Genomic DNA, 9,257 nt, shown 5'->3' with positions numbered 1-9,257 from the left:
AGAAGGAAGAGGGGAAAAGCTAACAGCACCTGGTATTCCCAGGTGGTCTCCCATCCGAGTACTAACCAGGCCAAACCCTGCTTAGCTTCCGAGATCACATGAGATCGGACGTTCTCAGGGTAGTGTGACCGTAAGCGATTGCTGACCTCTCATCAAGACTTCTTATGCGACTTCATCTATGTTGGGTTTCAGATAATACACTAGTAATGTATAACAAGACCATGGTCACAGAAGCAAGAGGGGAAAAGCTTACAGCACCTGGTATTCCCAGGTGGTCTCCCATCCAAGTACTAACCAGGCCAAACCCTGCTAAGCTTCCGAGATCAGACGAGATCGGGCGTTCTCAGGGTAGTGTGACCGTAAGCCATTGCAGAGCTCTCATCAAGACTACTTATGCAACTTCATCTATGTTGGGTTTCAGATGACAAACTAGTAATGTATAACAAGACCATGGTAATTGAAGCAAGAGGGGAAAAGCTTACAGCACCTGGTATTCCCAGGTGGTCCCCCATCCAAGTACTAACCAGGCCAAACCCTGCTTAGCTTCCGAGATCAGACGAGATCGGGCGTTCTCAGGGTAGTGTGACCGTAAGCGATTGCAGACCTCTCATCAAGACTACTTATGCGACTTCATCTATGTTGGGTTTTAGATTACACACTAGTAATGTATAACAAGACCATGGTCATAAAAGCAAGTAGTGAAAAGCTTACAGCACCTGGTATTACCGAATGGTCTCCCATCCAAGTACTAACCAGGCCAAACCCTGCTTAGCTTCCGAGATCAGACGAGATCGGGCGTTCTCAGGGTTGTGTGACCGTAAGCGACTGCAGAACTCTCATCAAGACTACTTATGCGACTTCATCTATGTTGGGTTTCAGATGACACACTAGTAACGTATAACAAGACCATGGTCATAGAAGCAAGAGGGGAAAAGCTTACAGCACTTGGTATTCCCAGGTGGTCTCCCATCCAAGTACTAACCAGGCCAAACCCTGCTTAGCTTCCGAGACCAGACGACATCAGGCGTTCTCAGGGTAGTGTGACCGTAAGCCATTGCAGAGCTCTCATCAAGACTACTTATGCAACTTCATCTATGTTGGGTTTCAGATAACAAACTAGTAACGTATAACAAGACCATGGTCACAGAAGCAAGAGGGCAAAAGCTTACAGCACCTGGTATTCCCAGGTGGTCTCCCATCCAAGTACTAACCAGGCCAAACCCTGCTTAGCTTCCGAGATCAGACGAGATCTGGCGTTCACAGGGTTGTGTGACCGTAAGTGACTGCAGAACTCTCATCAAGACTACTTATGCGACTTCATCTATGTTCGTTTTCAAATAACACACTAGTAACGTATAACAAGACCATGGTCATAGAAGCAAGAGGGGAAAAGCTTACAGCACTTGGTATTCCCAGGTGGTCTCACATCCAACTACTAACCAGGCCAAACCATGCTTAGCTTCCGAGAACAGACGAGATCGGGCGTTCTCAGGGTAGTGTGACCGTAAGCGATTGCAGATTTCTCATCAAGACTACTTATGCGACTTCATCTATGTTGGGTTTCAGATAATACACTAGTAATGTATAACAAGACCATGGTCACAGAAGGAAGAGGGGAAAAGCTTACAGCACCTGGTATTCCCAGGTGGACTCCCATCCAAGTACTAACCAGGCCAAACCCTGCTTAGCTTCCGAGATCACATGAGATCGGACGTTCTCAGGGTAGTGTGACCGTAAGCGATTGCTGACCTCTCATCAAGACTACTTATGCGACTTCATCTATGTTGGGTTTCAGATAATACACTAGTAATGTATAACAAGACCATGGTCACAGAAGCAAGAGGGGAAAAGCTTACAGCACCTGGTATTCCCAGGTGGTCTGCCATCCAAGTACTAACCAGGCCAAACCCTGCTAAGCTTCCGAGATCAGACGAGATCGGGCGTTCTCAGGGTAGTGTGACCGTAAGTCATTGCAGAGCTCTCATCAAGACTACTTATGCAACTTCATCTATGTTGGGTTTCAGATGACAAACTAGTAATGTATAACAAGACCATGGTAATTGAAGCAAGAGGGGAAAAGCTTACAGCACCTGGTATTCCCAGGTGGTCTCCCATCCAAGTACTAACCAGGCCAAACCCTGCTTAGCTTCCGAGATCAGACGAGATCGGGCGTTCTCAGGGTAGTGTGACCGTAAGCCATTGCAGAGCTCTCATCAAGACTACTTATGCGACTTCATCTATGTTGGGTTTTAGATTACACACTAGTAATGTATAACAAGACCATGGTCATAAAAGCAAGTAGTGAAAAGCTTACAGCACCTGGTATTACCAAGTGGTCTCCCATCCAAGTACTAACCAGGCCAAACCCTGCTTAGCTTCCGAGATCAGACGAGATCGGGCGTTCTCAGGGTTGTGTGACCGTAAGCGACTGCAGAACTCTCATCAAGACTACTTATGCGACTTCATCTATGTTGGGTTTCAGATGACACACTAGTAACGTATAACAAGACCATGGTCATAGAAGCAAGAGGGGAAAAGCTTACAGCACCTGGTATTCCCAGGTGGTCTCCCATGCAAGTACTAACCAGACTAAACCCTGCTTAGCTTCCGAGATCAGACGAGATCGGGCGTTCTCAAGGTAGTGTGACCTTAAGCGACTGCAGAACTCTCATCAAGACTACTTATGCGACTTCATCTATGTACGGTTTCAGATAACAAACTAGTAATGTATAACAAGACCATGGTCATAGAAGCAAGAGGGGAAAAGCTTACAGCACCTGGTATTTCCAGGTGGTCTTCCATCCAAGTACTAACCAGGGCAAACCCTGCTTAGTTTCCGAGATCAGACGAGATCGGGCGTTCTCAGGGTAGTAAGACCGTAAGCGATTGCAAAACTCTCATCAAGACTACTTATGCGACTTCATCTATGTTGGGTTTTAGATTACACACTAGTAATGTATAACAAGACCATGGTCATAGAAGCAAGAGGGGAAAAGCTTACAGCACCTGGTATTCCCAGGTGGTCTCCCATCCAAGTACAAACAAGGCCAAACCCTGTTCAGCTTCCGAGATCAGACAAGATCGGGCGTTCTCAGGGTAGTGTGACCGTAAGCCATTGCAGAACTGTCATCAAGACTACTTATGTGACTTCATCTATGTTGGGTTTCAGATAATACACTCGTAATGTATAACAAGACCATGGTCATAGAAGCAAGAGGGGAAAAGCTTACAGCACCTGGTATTCCCAGGTGGTCTCCCATCCAAGTACAAACAAGGCCAAACCCTGTTCAGCTTCCGAGATCAGACAAGATCGGGCGTTCTCAGGGTAGTAAGACCGTAAACGATTGCAAAACTCTCATCAAGACTACTTATGCAACTTCATCTATGTTGGGTTTCAGATAACAAACTATTAATGTATAACACGACCATGGTAATAGAAGCAAGAGGGGAAAAGCTTACAGCACCTGGTATTCCCAGGTGGTCTTCCATCCAAGTACTAACCAGGGCAAACCCTGCTTCGCTTCCGAGATCAGACGAGATCGGGCGTTCTCAGGGTAGTGTGACCGTAAGCGATTGCAAAACTCTCATCAAGACTACTTATGCGACTTCATCTATGTTGGGTTTTAGATTACACACTAGTAATGTATAAAAAGCCCATGGTCATAGAAGCATGAGGGGACAAGCTTACAGCACCTGGTATTCCCAGGTGGTCTCCCATCCAAGTACTAACCAGGCCAAACCCCACTTAGCTTCCGAGATCAGACATGATCGGGCGTTCCCAGGATAGTGTGACCGTAAGCGATTGCAGACCTCTCATCAAGACTACTTATGCGACTTCATCTATGTTGGGTTTTAGATTACACACTAGTAATGTATAACAAGACCATGGTCATAGAAGCAAGAAGTGAAAAGCTTACAGCACCTGGTATTACCAAGTGGTCTCCCATCCAAGTACTAACCAGGCCAAACCCTGCTTAGCTTCCGAGATCAGACGAGATCGGGCGTTCTCAAGGTAGTGTGACCTTAAGCGACTGCAGAACTCTCATCAAGACTACTTATGCGACTTCATCTATGTACGGTTTCAGATAACAAACTAGTAATGTATAACAAGACCATGGTCATAGAAGCAAGAGGGGAAAAGCTTACAGCACCTGGTATTTCCAGGTGGTCTTCCATCCAAGTACTAACCAGGGCAAACCCTGCTTAGTTTCCGAGATCAGACGAGATCGGGCGTTCTCAGGGTAGTAAGACCGTAAGCGATTGCAAAACTCTCATCAAGACTACTTATGCGACTTCATCTATGTTGGGTTTTAGATTACACACTAGTAATGTATAACAAGACCATGGTCATAGAAGCAAGAGGGGAAAAGCTTACAGCACCTGGTATTCCCAGGTGGTCTCCCATCCAAGTACAAACAAGGCCAAACCCTGTTCAGCTTCCGAGATCAGACAAGATCGGGCGTTCTCAGGGTAGTGTGACCGTAAGCCATTGCAGAACTGTCATCAAGACTACTTATGTGACTTCATCTATGTTGGGTTTTAGATTACACACTAGTAATGTATAACAAGACCATGGTCATAGAAGCAAGAAGTGAAAAGCTTACAGCACCTGGTATTACCAAGTGGTCTCCCATCCAAGTACTAACCAGGCCAAACCCTGCTTAGCTTCCGAGATCAGACGAGATCGGGCGTTCTCAAGGTAGTGTGACCTTAAGCGACTGCAGAACTCTCATCAAGACTACTTATGCGACTTCATCTATGTACGGTTTCAAATAACACACTATTAACGTATAACAAGACCATGGTCATAGAAGCAAGAGGGGAAAAGCTTACAGCACCTGGTATTCCCAGGTGGTCTCCCATCCAAGTACTAACCAGGCAAAACCCTGCTAAGCTTCCGAGATCAGATGAGATCGGGCGTTCTCAAGGTAGTGTAACCTTAAGCGATTGCTGACCTCTCATCAAGACTACTTATGCGACTTCATCTATGTTGGGTTTCAGATAACAAACTAGTAATGTATAACAAGACCATGGTCATAGAAGCAAGAGGGGAAAAGCTTACAGCACCTGGTATTTCCAGGTGGTCTTCCATCCAAGTACTAACCAGGGCAAACCCTGCTTAGTTTCCGAGATCAGACGAGATCGGGCGTTCTCAGGGTAGTAAGACCGTAAGCGATTGCAAAACTCTCATCAAGACTACTTATGCGACTTCATCTATGTTGGGTTTTAGATTACACACTAGTAATGTATAACAAGACCATGGTCATAGAAGCAAGAGGGGAAAAGCTTACAGCACCTGGTATTCCCAGGTGGTCTCCCATCCAAGTACAAACAAGGCCAAACCCTGTTCAGCTTCCGAGATCAGACAAGATCGGGCGTTCTCAGGGTAGTGTGACCGTAAGCCATTGCAGAGCTGTCATCAAGACTACTTATGTGACTTCATCTATGTTGGGTTTCAGATAATACACTCGTAATGTATAACAAGACCATGGTCATAGAAGCAAGAGGGGAAAAGCTTACAGCACCTGGTATTCCCAGGTGGTCTCCCATCCAAGTACAAACAAGGCCAAACCCTGTTCAGCTTCCGAGATCAGACAAGATCGGGCGTTCTCAGGGTAGTGTGACCGTAAGCCATTGCAGAGCTCTCATCAAGACTACTTATGCAACTTCATCTATGTTGGGTTTCAGATAACAAACTATTAATGTATAACACGACCATGGTAATAGAAGCAAGAGGGGAAAAGCTTACAGCACCTGGTATTCCCAGGTGGTCTTCCATCCAAGTACTAACCAGGGCAAACCCTGCTTCGCTTCCGAGATCAGACGAGATCGGGCGTTCTCAGGGTAGTGTGACCGTAAGCGATTGCAAAACTCTCATCAAGACTACTTATGCGACTTCATCTATGTTGGGTTTTAGATTACACACTAGTAATGTATAAAAAGCCCATGGTCATAGAAGCATGAGGGGACAAGCTTACAGCACCTGGTATTCCCAGGTGGTCTCCCATCCAAGTACTAACCAGGCCAAACCCCACTTAGCTTCCGAGATCAGACATGATCGGGCGTTCCCAGGATAGTGTGACCGTAAGCGATTGCAGAACTGTCATCAAGACTACTTATTCGACTTCATCTAAGTTGGGTTTCAGATAATACACTAGTAATGTATAAAAAGACCATGGTCATAGAAGCAAGAGGGGAAAAGCTTACAGCACCTGGTATTCCCAGGTGGTCTCCCATCCAAGTACAAACAAGGCCAAACCCTGTTCAGCTTCCGAGATCAGACGAGATCGGGCGTTCTCAGGGTAGTGTGACCGTAAGCGATTGCAGAACTCTCATCAAGACTACTTATTCGACTTCATCTATGTTGGGTTTTAGATTACACACTAGTAATATATAACAAGACCATGGTCATAGAAGCAAGAGGGGAAAAGCTTACAGCACCTGGTATTACCAGGTGGTCTTCCATCCAAGTACTAACCAGGCCAAACCCTGCTTTGCTTCCGAGATCAGACGAGATCGGGTGTTCTCAGAGTAGTGTGACTGTAAGCGATTGCAACACTCTCATCAAGACTATTTATGCGACTTCATCTATGTTGGGTTTCAGATAACACTCTAGTAACGTATAACAAGACCATGGTCATAAATCAGGAGGGGAAAAGCTTACAGCACCTGATGTTCCCAGGTGGTCTCCCATCCAAGTACTTACCAGGCCAAACCTTGCTTAGCTTTCGAGATCAGACGAGATCGGGCGTTCTCAGGGTAGTGTGACCGTAAGCGATTGTTGACCTCTCATCAAGACTACTTATGCGACTTCATCTATGTTGGGTTTCAGATAATAAACTAGTAATGTATAACAAGACCATGGTCACAGAAGCAAGAGGGGAAAAACTTAGATCACCTGGTATTGCCAGGTGGTCTCCCATCCAAGTACTAACCAGGCCAAACAATGCTTAGCTTCCGAGATCAGACGAGATTGGGCATTCTCAGGGTAGTGTGACCGTAAGACATTGCAGAGCTCTCATCAAGACTACTTATGCGACTTCATCTATGTTGCATTTCAAATAACACACTAGTAATGTATAACAAGACCATGATAATAGAAGCAAGAGGGGAAATGCTTACAGCACCTGTTATTCTCAGGTGGTCTCCCATCCAAGTACTAACCAGGTCAAACCCTGCTTAGCTTCCGAGATCAGACGAGATCGGGCGTTCTCAGGGTAGTGTGACTGTAAGCCATTGCAGAACTTTCATCAAGACTACTTATGCGACTTCATCTATGTTGGGTTTCAGTCGACACACTAGTAACGTATAACATGACCATGGTCATAGAAACAAGAGGGGAAAAGCTTACAGCACCTGGTATTCCCAGGTGGTCTTCCATCCAAGTACTAACCAGGGCAAACCCCGCTTAGCTTCCGAGATCAGACGAGATCGGGTGTTCTCAGGGTAGTGTGACCGTAAGCGATTGCAGAACTCTCATCAAGACTATTTATGCGACTTCATCTATGTTGGGTTTTAGATTACACACTAGTAATGTATAACAAGACCATGGTCATAGAAGCAAGAGGGGAAAAGCTTACAGCACCTGGTATTACCAGGTGGTCTCCCATCCAAGTACTAACCAGGCCAAACCCTGCTAGGTTCCGAGATCAGACGAGATCGGGCGTTCTCAGGGTAGTGTGATTGTATGCGATTGCAACACTCTCATCAAGACTATTTATGCGACTTCATCTATGTTGGGTTTCAGATAACACTCTAGTAACGTATAACAAGACCATGGTCATAAATCAAGAGGGGAAAAGTTTACAGCACCTGGTATTCCCAGGTGGTCTTCTATGCAAGTACTAACCAGGCCAAACCCTGCTTAGCTTCCGAGATCAGACGAGATCGGGTGTTCTCAGGGTAGTGTGACCGTAAGCGATTGCAGAACTCTCATCAAGACTATTTATGCGACTTATCTATGGTGGGTTTTAGATTACACACTAGTAATGTATAACAAGACCATGGTCATAGAAGCAAGAGGGGAAAAGCTTACAGCACCTGGTATTACCAGGTGGTCTCCCATCCAAGTACTAACCAGGCCAAACCCTGCTTAGCTTCCGAGATCAGACGAGATCTGGCGTTCTCAGGGTAGTGTGATTGTATGCGATTGCAACACTCTCATCAAGACTATTTATGCGACTTCATCTATGTTGGGTTTCAGATAACACTCTAGTAACGTATAACAAGACCATGGTCATAAATCAAGAGGGGAAAAGTTTACAGCACCTGGTATTCCCAGGTGGTCTCCCATTCAAGTACTAACCAGGCCAAACCCTGCTTAGCTTCCGAGATCAGACGAGATCGGGCGTTCTCAGGGTAGTGTGACTGTAAGCGATTGCAGAACTATCATCAAGACTACTTATGCGACTTCATCTATGTTGGGTTTCAGATAACACACTAGTAATGTATAACAAGACCATGGTCATAGAAGCAAGGGGAGAAAAGCTTACAGCACCTGGTATTCCCAGGGGCCACTTGTTCAAAAAATGTAATCCGGATCAAAATGATCCAGATTTGGTAATCCCATTTTTTGCTATTCAGGATCAGGTGATCTGTCTTACTTTTAAGCCAGTTTTTCAAAGCAATATTGGATTGGATCAACCTGATCCAGAAACATAGTTTTCAGGATTACCTAATCCGGATTACTAACTTTGTAAAAACAGATAGAAGAACCAACAGGGGTTGATGACTCCTTTTCTTGCAGTAACAAGATACTGCTTATTGCAAAACAATACGAGCAATTGAGCGTTCTGCAGAGACGCTTTGCATGACTTAACTATTTGCGAGTCGAACCACAGGGAGCATGCAACATAACACTTGCATGTATTGTCCTGCCCAATGTTGCTACCAGACGCAATGTCCCTCTCTGTGATGTTCATGATGCTCCTGAGCCTGTTGAAGAACCAGAACAAACTCTGGTGTTCTTTGCAATTGTTCGAAATAATTTTTGACAGCTTCATATCTGATGAATGTTTCTTTGACATTAATATACAGTGATGAATGACAGTGACGTAGATGAAAAAATCAATATATTATTTTTGTTTGTTATTGAAATCTTTTGGGGGGTTTATTTAATGGGGTCAAGATTGTTTTTATTTTTACATTACTACAGAAAAAGGCTTAATTGGTAGCCAATGTCTACTTTATCACTGTAACAGTTAAACAGGTCAAGTGCAAAATAGAAGTAAATGTATATACACTAAATTGTACAAATG

The 9,257-nt window shown here is 44.9% G+C and overlaps 17 non-coding genes and 20 pseudogenes across 17 annotated transcripts; all 37 read right to left on the bottom strand.

The window, feature by feature from the left end:
• Window positions 1-17: 17 nt before the first annotated feature.
• LOC125801806 (5S ribosomal RNA) lies at window positions 18-136 on the bottom strand. Its single transcript, XR_007438965.1, has one exon. It is a non-coding gene; the product is annotated as a 5S ribosomal RNA (ribosomal RNA).
• A 110-nt stretch (window positions 137-246) lies between these two features.
• Window positions 247-365, bottom strand: LOC125802107 (5S ribosomal RNA). The gene has a single exon (XR_007439065.1). It is a non-coding gene; the product is annotated as a 5S ribosomal RNA (ribosomal RNA).
• Window positions 366-475: 110 nt separating this feature from the next.
• Window positions 476-594, bottom strand: LOC125801836 (5S ribosomal RNA). Its single transcript, XR_007438995.1, has one exon. It is a non-coding gene; the product is annotated as a 5S ribosomal RNA (ribosomal RNA).
• Window positions 595-704: 110 nt separating this feature from the next.
• Window positions 705-823, bottom strand: LOC125801774 (5S ribosomal RNA). The gene has a single exon (XR_007438934.1). It is a non-coding gene; the product is annotated as a 5S ribosomal RNA (ribosomal RNA).
• A 110-nt stretch (window positions 824-933) lies between these two features.
• Window positions 934-1,052, bottom strand: LOC125801956 (5S ribosomal RNA; annotated as a pseudogene).
• A 110-nt stretch (window positions 1,053-1,162) lies between these two features.
• LOC125802114 (5S ribosomal RNA) lies at window positions 1,163-1,281 on the bottom strand. Its single transcript, XR_007439072.1, has one exon. It is a non-coding gene; the product is annotated as a 5S ribosomal RNA (ribosomal RNA).
• Window positions 1,282-1,391: 110 nt separating this feature from the next.
• Window positions 1,392-1,510, bottom strand: LOC125802024 (5S ribosomal RNA; annotated as a pseudogene).
• Window positions 1,511-1,620: 110 nt separating this feature from the next.
• On the bottom strand, window positions 1,621-1,739 carry LOC125801788 (5S ribosomal RNA). Its single transcript, XR_007438947.1, has one exon. It is a non-coding gene; the product is annotated as a 5S ribosomal RNA (ribosomal RNA).
• A 110-nt stretch (window positions 1,740-1,849) lies between these two features.
• On the bottom strand, window positions 1,850-1,968 carry LOC125801856 (5S ribosomal RNA; annotated as a pseudogene).
• Window positions 1,969-2,078: 110 nt separating this feature from the next.
• Window positions 2,079-2,197, bottom strand: LOC125801986 (5S ribosomal RNA). The gene has a single exon (XR_007439025.1). It is a non-coding gene; the product is annotated as a 5S ribosomal RNA (ribosomal RNA).
• A 110-nt stretch (window positions 2,198-2,307) lies between these two features.
• On the bottom strand, window positions 2,308-2,426 carry LOC125802026 (5S ribosomal RNA). Its single transcript, XR_007439029.1, has one exon. It is a non-coding gene; the product is annotated as a 5S ribosomal RNA (ribosomal RNA).
• A 110-nt stretch (window positions 2,427-2,536) lies between these two features.
• On the bottom strand, window positions 2,537-2,655 carry LOC125801978 (5S ribosomal RNA; annotated as a pseudogene).
• Window positions 2,656-2,765: 110 nt separating this feature from the next.
• LOC125801943 (5S ribosomal RNA) lies at window positions 2,766-2,884 on the bottom strand (annotated as a pseudogene).
• Window positions 2,885-2,994: 110 nt separating this feature from the next.
• On the bottom strand, window positions 2,995-3,113 carry LOC125801990 (5S ribosomal RNA; annotated as a pseudogene).
• A 110-nt stretch (window positions 3,114-3,223) lies between these two features.
• LOC125802008 (5S ribosomal RNA) lies at window positions 3,224-3,342 on the bottom strand (annotated as a pseudogene).
• Window positions 3,343-3,452: 110 nt separating this feature from the next.
• On the bottom strand, window positions 3,453-3,571 carry LOC125801819 (5S ribosomal RNA). The gene has a single exon (XR_007438978.1). It is a non-coding gene; the product is annotated as a 5S ribosomal RNA (ribosomal RNA).
• Window positions 3,572-3,681: 110 nt separating this feature from the next.
• Window positions 3,682-3,800, bottom strand: LOC125801846 (5S ribosomal RNA). The gene has a single exon (XR_007439005.1). It is a non-coding gene; the product is annotated as a 5S ribosomal RNA (ribosomal RNA).
• A 110-nt stretch (window positions 3,801-3,910) lies between these two features.
• Window positions 3,911-4,029, bottom strand: LOC125801891 (5S ribosomal RNA; annotated as a pseudogene).
• Window positions 4,030-4,139: 110 nt separating this feature from the next.
• Window positions 4,140-4,258, bottom strand: LOC125801942 (5S ribosomal RNA; annotated as a pseudogene).
• Window positions 4,259-4,368: 110 nt separating this feature from the next.
• LOC125801989 (5S ribosomal RNA) lies at window positions 4,369-4,487 on the bottom strand (annotated as a pseudogene).
• Window positions 4,488-4,597: 110 nt separating this feature from the next.
• On the bottom strand, window positions 4,598-4,716 carry LOC125801890 (5S ribosomal RNA; annotated as a pseudogene).
• A 110-nt stretch (window positions 4,717-4,826) lies between these two features.
• LOC125801982 (5S ribosomal RNA) lies at window positions 4,827-4,945 on the bottom strand (annotated as a pseudogene).
• Window positions 4,946-5,055: 110 nt separating this feature from the next.
• LOC125801941 (5S ribosomal RNA) lies at window positions 5,056-5,174 on the bottom strand (annotated as a pseudogene).
• Window positions 5,175-5,284: 110 nt separating this feature from the next.
• On the bottom strand, window positions 5,285-5,403 carry LOC125801988 (5S ribosomal RNA; annotated as a pseudogene).
• Window positions 5,404-5,513: 110 nt separating this feature from the next.
• Window positions 5,514-5,632, bottom strand: LOC125801987 (5S ribosomal RNA; annotated as a pseudogene).
• A 110-nt stretch (window positions 5,633-5,742) lies between these two features.
• On the bottom strand, window positions 5,743-5,861 carry LOC125801818 (5S ribosomal RNA). Its single transcript, XR_007438977.1, has one exon. It is a non-coding gene; the product is annotated as a 5S ribosomal RNA (ribosomal RNA).
• Window positions 5,862-5,971: 110 nt separating this feature from the next.
• LOC125801845 (5S ribosomal RNA) lies at window positions 5,972-6,090 on the bottom strand. Its single transcript, XR_007439004.1, has one exon. It is a non-coding gene; the product is annotated as a 5S ribosomal RNA (ribosomal RNA).
• Window positions 6,091-6,200: 110 nt separating this feature from the next.
• Window positions 6,201-6,319, bottom strand: LOC125801910 (5S ribosomal RNA; annotated as a pseudogene).
• Window positions 6,320-6,429: 110 nt separating this feature from the next.
• Window positions 6,430-6,548, bottom strand: LOC125801853 (5S ribosomal RNA; annotated as a pseudogene).
• A 109-nt stretch (window positions 6,549-6,657) lies between these two features.
• Window positions 6,658-6,776, bottom strand: LOC125801829 (5S ribosomal RNA). The gene has a single exon (XR_007438988.1). It is a non-coding gene; the product is annotated as a 5S ribosomal RNA (ribosomal RNA).
• Window positions 6,777-6,886: 110 nt separating this feature from the next.
• On the bottom strand, window positions 6,887-7,005 carry LOC125802069 (5S ribosomal RNA; annotated as a pseudogene).
• Window positions 7,006-7,115: 110 nt separating this feature from the next.
• LOC125801786 (5S ribosomal RNA) lies at window positions 7,116-7,234 on the bottom strand. Its single transcript, XR_007438945.1, has one exon. It is a non-coding gene; the product is annotated as a 5S ribosomal RNA (ribosomal RNA).
• A 110-nt stretch (window positions 7,235-7,344) lies between these two features.
• On the bottom strand, window positions 7,345-7,463 carry LOC125801787 (5S ribosomal RNA). The gene has a single exon (XR_007438946.1). It is a non-coding gene; the product is annotated as a 5S ribosomal RNA (ribosomal RNA).
• Window positions 7,464-7,573: 110 nt separating this feature from the next.
• LOC125802054 (5S ribosomal RNA) lies at window positions 7,574-7,691 on the bottom strand (annotated as a pseudogene).
• A 109-nt stretch (window positions 7,692-7,800) lies between these two features.
• Window positions 7,801-7,919, bottom strand: LOC125801839 (5S ribosomal RNA). Its single transcript, XR_007438998.1, has one exon. It is a non-coding gene; the product is annotated as a 5S ribosomal RNA (ribosomal RNA).
• A 109-nt stretch (window positions 7,920-8,028) lies between these two features.
• On the bottom strand, window positions 8,029-8,147 carry LOC125801954 (5S ribosomal RNA; annotated as a pseudogene).
• Window positions 8,148-8,256: 109 nt separating this feature from the next.
• Window positions 8,257-8,375, bottom strand: LOC125802108 (5S ribosomal RNA). The gene has a single exon (XR_007439066.1). It is a non-coding gene; the product is annotated as a 5S ribosomal RNA (ribosomal RNA).
• Between the last annotated feature and the right edge of the window lie 882 nt (window positions 8,376-9,257).

Source organism: Astyanax mexicanus, chromosome 4 (assembly GCF_023375975.1).
Source record: "Astyanax mexicanus isolate ESR-SI-001 chromosome 4, AstMex3_surface, whole genome shotgun sequence".
Classification (NCBI taxonomy): domain Eukaryota; kingdom Metazoa; phylum Chordata; class Actinopteri; order Characiformes; family Acestrorhamphidae; genus Astyanax; species Astyanax mexicanus.
Note: the sequence above shows the minus strand (reverse complement) of the source record. Positions and strands in the feature narration are given on the sequence as shown.